Source organism: Crocodylus porosus, unplaced genomic scaffold, assembly GCF_001723895.1.
Source record: "Crocodylus porosus isolate Cpor-Errol unplaced genomic scaffold, CroPor_comp1, whole genome shotgun sequence".
Classification (NCBI taxonomy): Eukaryota; Metazoa; Chordata; order Crocodylia; family Crocodylidae; genus Crocodylus; species Crocodylus porosus.
Window position 1 is genome coordinate 64975070 of NW_017728907.1, and position 8071 is coordinate 64983140.

An 8071-nucleotide genomic window follows, 5' to 3' on the forward strand; every position below is an offset into this window, starting at 1 on the left:
CTTTCTTTTTTTCTATCCAATTTTTCAGTGAGTACACTTTTGAGGAAAATTTTCAGCCATCCCTAATTTGCTCAGCTCTAACATATAATCATATTACATTATGCCAGTGGAGAAACTCATGTCCATGGGTCCTTCTATTTAAGCCATAGATTTTGAGGACTCAGAAGTCAGTGATATATTATCTTACTAATAAGGTAGCATTTTCACATGTGGAAGACCCAGACACAGAGTTATTTATAGATGATCCTTTGAGCTTTAGTTTTCTTTTTGAAGAAATTATCCTTGACATTTTTTACACATTATATTAACTAATTTCATTTTCAAGAAAATGTGTTGCTTCTTTGCTTCCAAAGAGCAACCCCCCAAAATTATTTCCCACATTTAAAAACTATTCAGTTGTCATAGGAACTAAGGCCCTAAACAGGACTCCCCTGTAAACAGCTGTATTGAATTGTTATGTTAATAGAATTTTGGAAGTAATTAGATCACAAAGATGTTTTGTCTTTTCTAGTTCAGAGCTTTGTGAAACACTGCTAAACAAATTATTGTGAAAATAATAACTTGTTTATTTTAATAAGATATTGTCATTTGAATACTTTATCGACTGTCTTACAATCTTCAGTCATGTTCATACTGTAGAATTGTCTAACTTGTTTCTTATCAGCACTGGTTAATCTAATTTTCTGGAATTTCACTCAATGCTTCTCTTTTGACTTCTGATCAGCTGAAATCGTGAAATCATTTTTATTAGTGTGGTGCTATGAGAGATCCTGCTTTGGAAGGATAACTGGAGTCACGCCAGTTGGAATAAACTGCAGACTACTCAGAGAGTTCCATTTCTGAACCTCCTAAAAACATTAGATGTTCTCCTCTTTTTAAAGTTGCCTTTTTATTTCTTTCTCATCCATCCAAAAGTCTTTCTGTTGCTGTGAAGATTTCTGGTACTACTGCTAGTGAAGCAGGCGTGTGACCTTCAGAAAATCTTGTTTGAGTTGGGCCTCTGTTTAAATGGTTAAGAGGTCATAAGCAAATTCTTTTGGCTGGGTTGCTGAGGAAATTTTTGGCTGGGAAAACATGTCAGATGTTGAATATATGATTGTCACCTGCAAGAACAAAAGAAGTCTCTTATTTGTGAAGCAGGATAAATGTGTCTTAGAAAAATAAGTTCGTCTCCACATGTCCTTCATGCTGTTTAAGTTGCCTGGGTGATAGCAATGAGCTAATAAGACATTGAAATACTGATGTAGGTAAGAAAAGGTAGCTGAAAGTAGGGTTGGGCAAATAATAGTATTATTTGCTCTGTGGATGAGCTAAAAAATAGGGGATTTTTTTCCTTTGGTAAATCAGCATGCTTTCAAGCTTTCTTGCAAATCAAACCAAAAAACAAAACCCCTGGAAAATTTCATTTTGAGACAACCTCAAGAAAAATGCTTTGTTTCCTTTCTGAGTTATTTAAGTGTCTTATTTAAGCTTCATTTCTTGTAATTTATGCTGCTTTTAAATAAAAAAAATAGGTGTGTGAAAGGTAGAAATGTTTTATTTAAAAAAATCTGAATGAAACATGATAGTAATCCCAAAACAATGTAAAAATGAAGAGTTTTAACAGTTTCATAAGTTTCCTCCTGTTTTTACCCAGCTGGGATTTAAACTGGAATTCATGAATTGTGTCAGTCTTCCCAAAATTCCTATTTATTAGATAACGTAGCATTCAACAAAATAATTTTGCCTGGGTATTATTAGAAAGATAAGGGTAAGATTAAAAAGTTAAATTAAAATTTAAGTAAGACTGCTAACCTCCTTGTAGAATCTAATGTCACACTACTTCCAAGTATGTCACTGCTTCCAATATATTCTTCTATTAGGTCAGAATATTTAGTTGGTGCAAACAATTAGAACTATAAATCTGAGTAGTGCTTGGGACCCCTATGGTCCTGTGTTTCCTGTTATATTGCTGGATCTACCTCAAGAGATGTTTATACATATGCTCCAGAAGCCGTTCTAATTAAAACACCCAGAACATCATGTGTATTAGTGACCTCATGCTGAGAAATGGCAGTGGAGTGTTTTAAAGTTTGTTGAATAAACATTAGTTAAAGTGCCCCTGCTGCCATTTTTCAGTGTGGGGATACTGATGCAAGTATTGCTGGAGTCTGATGGAGCGCAGTAGACTCAATTAATCAATTAATTGCAGTGCTTTGTGTCATGGAAAATTTGTGGGTATATGCTGACAACACAGGAGAGCTGAAACTGACATGCGCATACCAACTCTGTGAGTGGAAAATTCCAGGGCTTACCCAGCACGTGCCCCCTGGGTGACCTTAGGACCTGTCAGTCATCACTGACCTACTTTCCTCATAGACGCATGCTCAGTAACAGCAGGAGCATGAGGTCATCACTCCAGAAGTTTCTTGAAGGAAAGCAGCCTGATTGGATGAGGCTGCCATAAAAACTTGTGGGCCCCCTCTCTTGGGGAAGACTGGAGACAGGGGGAGACTGGAGACAGGGGAGAGACCCGCTTGACTGGTGGACAAAGGCTGCTTTAGCAGGGACTGGCTCACCAGGGGATATCCAATCCGAGAGTAGAGGCTGTGCATTCAGGGACTGCTTCTCAAAGGGCTTCTTAGCCTATCAGTCTCCTCCTTGCTGCAGTTTGCAGACCAATTCGATTCTATTAGTTTTCATACCAATTTGATTCTTTTGGCTTCTGACTGAGTTGGCACCGGCTACAACCTCGACTTCAATCTTCTCGACCTGACCCATGAACTCTTGAACTTACCTCGTCTTCTCGGCATTCGACCTCGGCCTTCATCTTCGACCATCTGTTTGTCCAGTTGGACTGGCGTCACACCACCTCATTCTTTGTTCATCAGTTCATTGTGTTACAGTTGTATCTGTCATTTGTTGCCTGTTAATGAGCTGTTGAGCAGCCCTGGGACTAGCGAGTGGGCAGCCACCCCTAGCCCTCCAGGGCTAGAAAGCAAGGGCTCACTCGTGAACCTCGTGGGCCAACAGACCCCTTTGTTGTTTGTTTCACCGTAACTGTAACTGAAGAAAGAATTGTGCCTCTGCTTCAAAGCGCGAGTAAATAAAATACATCTTGTTTTGAAACCACTACGAGTCCCGTGCTGCTCAGAACTCCTCGCCGCTAATCTCGCCTGTTCGTATCCAATACCACCCTCAGCCCACTATGACCTTTGGGGCTTTAGCACCCGACACTTTGGAGCAGCCTCACTACATATGTGTAAGCACCCAAGAGTTCTCTTGAAAGCTCAAAGATTTGATAACAGTCAAGTCCATGCTGATCACGTAAGACCATAATAAAACCCACTGTATTAATTGTCTCTGTTCTCCACTCTGTGGAAGAACACTGTAATAAGACAAGGCAGCATGAATGAACATTTGTTTTGCTATAAGTACTGTTCTTTGTTATCATTCATGACAAACAACAAACCCCACCACAAATTAGTCTATGAAATATTGAAGACCATGTGTCTATTTATTTAGATATAGGATTTGCTTTGCTTCCACATAGCATACAAGAAAATTATAAAGGGGAATATAGTGGAAAAGTGTCTACTGGTCTCTATTATCTTTTCCCCAAAAGATCTTATGTTCTGTAAGTCTAGGAACAGATGCTTCACATAAACCAGTTAAAGAGTTCAGAAATTGGTTTAAATCTGTAACAGAACAGAAGTTCAGTGCACATCAACCAGTCAGAAAAGACCTAAACAGATCATCAGGTCTGAGCAGAAAAAATTGTTTTTGCAAGCTTACAGGTACAAACACCCTTCTTCAGGCACAGGGAGAGTTGGTTGGTGTTTCTGTGCTCTCCTGGGTAGAATAGAAACTGGTTGCCTTATACAACCAAGTCACAAAAACCCTGGATGCAGGTGTTGTGGTGGACATAGTCTTTCTGACTTTAGAAAGGCCTTTGATACTATCTCTCATCCCATTCTCATTAAGATATTAGGTGACTGCGGCATCAATGCCTACACGGTCAGATGGGGCACAAATTGGTTGGAGAGAGTGGTGGTGGACAGGTCGTTTTTGACCTGGAGGGATTTGGGCAGTGGGGTCCCTCACTGTTAAATATCTTCATCAATGACTTGGATGAGGGGCCAAAAAGCACCTTGTTCAAGTTCACAGATGATACTAAGATGGGAGAAGTGGGCATGCTGGAAGGGAGGGACAGGCTACAACTAGATCTAGACAGATTACAGGGGTAGGCAGGTAAGAATAGGATGGGTTTTAATACTGACAAGTGCAAGGTATTGCACCTAGGGAAGAACAACCAGCAGCATACCTACAGGCTGGGGAACTCCCTTCTCATTGGCACAGAGGCAGAAAAGGATCTTGGAGTCATTATTGATTCAAAAATGAGCATGGGCCACCAATGTGGGGACGTGGTCAGGAAGGCTAACCACACCTTGTCATGCATCCACAGATGCATCATGAACAGGTCCAAGGAGGTGATCCTTCCTTTCTATGTGACACTGGTCAGGCCACAGTTGGAGTATTGTGACCAGTTCTGGGTGCTGCACTTCAGGAGGGATGTGGCCAGCATTGAGAAGGTCCAGAGCAGGGCCACTTGCATGATTAGGGGAAAGCAGGGCAGGCCCTACGAGGAAAGGCTATGGCACCTGAGCTTGTTCAGCCTCCACAAGAGAAGGCTGAGCGGGGATCTGGTGGCTGTCTACAAACTGGCCAAGGGGGACCAGCAGGCAATGGGAGAGTCCCTGTTCCCCTGAGCACTACCGGGAGTAAAAAGGAATAACGGACATAAGTTGACTGAAAGTAGATTCGGGCTAGTTAACAGGAGGCATTACTTCACAGTCAGGGTGGCTAGGATCTGGAACCAACTTCCAAGGGGAGTGGTGCTCGCTCCTACCCTGGTGGTCTTCAAAAGGAGGCTGGATAATCACCTAGCCATGGTCATTTGACCCCAGCATTCTTTCCTGCCCATGGCAGGGGGTCAGACTCGATGATCTACTTAGGTGCCTTCTGACTGTACCAACTATGAAACTATGCATCGGTACCAGCACAGACCTGAGTCTGGCCCAATATGTGTTTCTGAAGTGAAAATAAGAAAGTTTGCTTACTTTGTCCAAGCAAGTAATGGACTAAGTTTACCCCTCACTTACACTGGTATAAATACTGGTACTGGTACGAAGACAGATACTCATGATTTGTAGCAATGCAATGGAATGCCTTGTCAGGCCAGGGCCCTCTTGATCTGCTGTCTAGTACCATGTAAATCAGTACAGCCTGTTCCATGGTTGGGGTGCAGTGGCTTTGGGAATGATTTGACCTGATTTGAATGAAAAACAGAATTCTACCTAGTGTCTTCATAGGTGGACATTCAAATCAATTAATGAAAAGGATTTATGTCTACCCCTCTTTCAGTTCTTTAGGTATCATCCTCAGCTTGTGGCCAGGATCTTTTCCAGGACAGCATCAACATGTTTTAGAATATTTTGGAGGACCATCCATTTTGTATTTTTTAAGTGACCCTTGTAGCCTGCCACTAGCATTGATAGATGTCAAGATCCTCTTATCTCTTGCCATCCTGTCTGCTTTTTACCAGTGCTCTCTTTTAGCATTCCTATCCTACAAAGCCTTGGATGCTATTTTGTTATCTTTGGCACCAGTCTGCAGACTCTCGAGTGCTGAAATTTGACTTTTCTTTTGGTGTGAAAAATAGCCGTATTGTAGTTGAGTCAGTTTTGAATGAGCAGCTGCAGTAGTGGTACCAGTAGCTTCTAGAGTAAAAGCATAAGCTACTCAGGGACTAAAAACAGCAGATTTGCTTCTGGATGCATGCACTTTTATTTAAAGCAGTACATTCAGTAATTGGAAGTACTTTTCCCCTGCTTTATCCAGCAGTCTGACTGGGTTGTTTAAGTCCTTGCCTTTGAAAATCAGATTTAGTTGAAATTAACATGACCTCAACATAAAGGAAGTGAGGGGAATAAGATAATTCTTATCTCTTCTGTGGGGTGGCATGATTTTTTTTCCTTTTTGCTTTCACAACTGCAGAGTGGATAAGAAAAGACTGGAATAAAGTGAATTCTTCTAGCTGATACACAACTGCCTTTGGTCTCTCCCTGCAATCTCTCACTATTTGGAGTTGCTTAATGAATTAATTTCCTAAATGTTTTCTTTATTTTTAAATCAGTTAAAGGATCTACATGGGGCCTACATAGCTGTATGTGTCACCTTACAATAAACCAGAGCAAATCCAAGATCTTTGCAATACAGATCCAAGGTAAAAGGTACACATTTAGGACTGAGAAAAGCCGAATAAAGCAACAATGAGGAAAGTGGATATAGGAAGAAATGGAGGCATGGAAGAAAGTAGCAGCTGTTATTAACTTAGGGTGTTGAACAACAGATTCTGATATTGGATGGAACCATAAACTCCCAATGAAGAGGCTGGGAAGTTAGTGGAAATTACTTTCACATATCCGAAGCAGGGTAAAGCAAGACCACCTTTCTAAGACAGGGAATTGTGGTTGTTCATATTTTATAGTTAGGAACTGAGGCACAGAGGCCAAATGATTTGCCAGATGTCACACACACAATCTGTAACAGCAGGAGGAATTGAACCAACATTTCTGATTCCCAGGCTGGTGACCTAATTCTGATCAATCCCTCTTTGGCCCACAGTCTTTTAGTTCTGTCCATTTCTTTGGACAGATTACAAATCCTGACATCCTTACTCCTACCTTGTTCCCACTAAAGTCCTCTGGAACTGGGCCTGAGACAATTGTGGGTAAACCTAAGAGACTTATTCTCCAATGTTCTGCATCTCATGTACAAACTGAGTGCAAAACTGATGTAAACTGCTGGCATTCTGCTTAGGAAAAAGTTTGTGTTTGTGCCTAACATAAGAGCTGTGGAGAATCAAAGCCCAGAATATGTCATCATAGATCATACAGCATTACTTCAAACTAGTTTTTTAACCTCAGGAATTTTTCACTTTGATGTAGAATTTGCACAGTGTAGACACGCTGGATGTTTCTACCTTAAGCAGGGTCAATTGGCACCTTGCAGTGAGTCTACTGAAATTGCTCATATAAATGTACTCGTTATTGGCCACATTTGTTAAATATATAGAAAACCAGGTGCTTCACTTATATTTGCTTATCCCAATATGCAATCACCTCCATGCTGATTTCTCTTTATAAAACTGCTTTGGTGACTATGTGAGAGGCTTTCAGCACAAAGGGGAGTTTGCCAAATGAGATTTTAGAAGAATAGAGCTTATTAACAACTTAGATATACATAGTCGCTTATTGCAAGCAGCCATCCCAAAGTGAAAAGCTAAAATCACCTTAGGGGGAAAAAAAACCAAACCAAAATAGCTCTTAAACAGGGAAATAAACTATACTTTGAATTTGGCAAGAAAAATAGTAACCCTGATTACACATATTTTAATACTAGGTTATGGCTGTCACACACACAGCTGCTCTGGGGACAATGTAGTGCAGTATCAACTCACAGAGAACAATAGGAAGCCCTGGACTCCCAGAAGAAGAATGCCTTTTAGAAATCCAGGTACACCATTTAGGAGATTGCCAGTTCTGGAGTATCTATCTTTTCAAGATTTCTTGTTGGACTACAGTATGTTGTGAGTCAGAGAGCCTGGTTTTCTGTCTTTAAAAATTGCAAATGCTCTGATTTTAATTGTTTTTTTTGCAAATTCTCTGATAAAAACCCCCAAATCTAGATTTTTCCATAACTAAAATGAAAGGCCACTATACATACCAGTTAAACACACTGTTTTATTGATATGTTTTACTGATATATTTACATTTTTATAGCTATTTGGAAGCCTACCAGTGCCTCAATCACTATAATAAAATAAATCCTAAATACCTATAAATTTTGGTGTTTGATTTTGGATTTTTTATCATGGAAAATTAGAGTTCCCTCTGCCCCTTTCACTCACAAAGATGTGGGTCCAGCTGTGGCTGTCCTCCCTCCAATTGCTTTGTGGTGCTGAGCAGTCTTGATATGCTGGTGCCCTGCCCATGGATTTACCCTTACTATCAACCCACAGCCCCCTAGC

At 40.6% G+C, this 8071-nt stretch overlaps 1 long non-coding RNA gene across 1 annotated transcript in view; it reads left to right on the top strand.

Moving 5' to 3' along the window:
• The first annotated feature begins 465 nt into the window (after window positions 1–465).
• Window positions 466–8071, top strand: part of LOC109307650 — a 12961-nt gene continuing 5355 nt past the window's right edge. Inside the window, exons 1-2 of the long non-coding RNA XR_002100338.1 lie at window positions 466–476; window positions 3770–3776. This is a non-coding gene — a long non-coding RNA (uncharacterized LOC109307650). The remainder of the gene's footprint in view (window positions 477–3769; window positions 3777–8071) is intronic.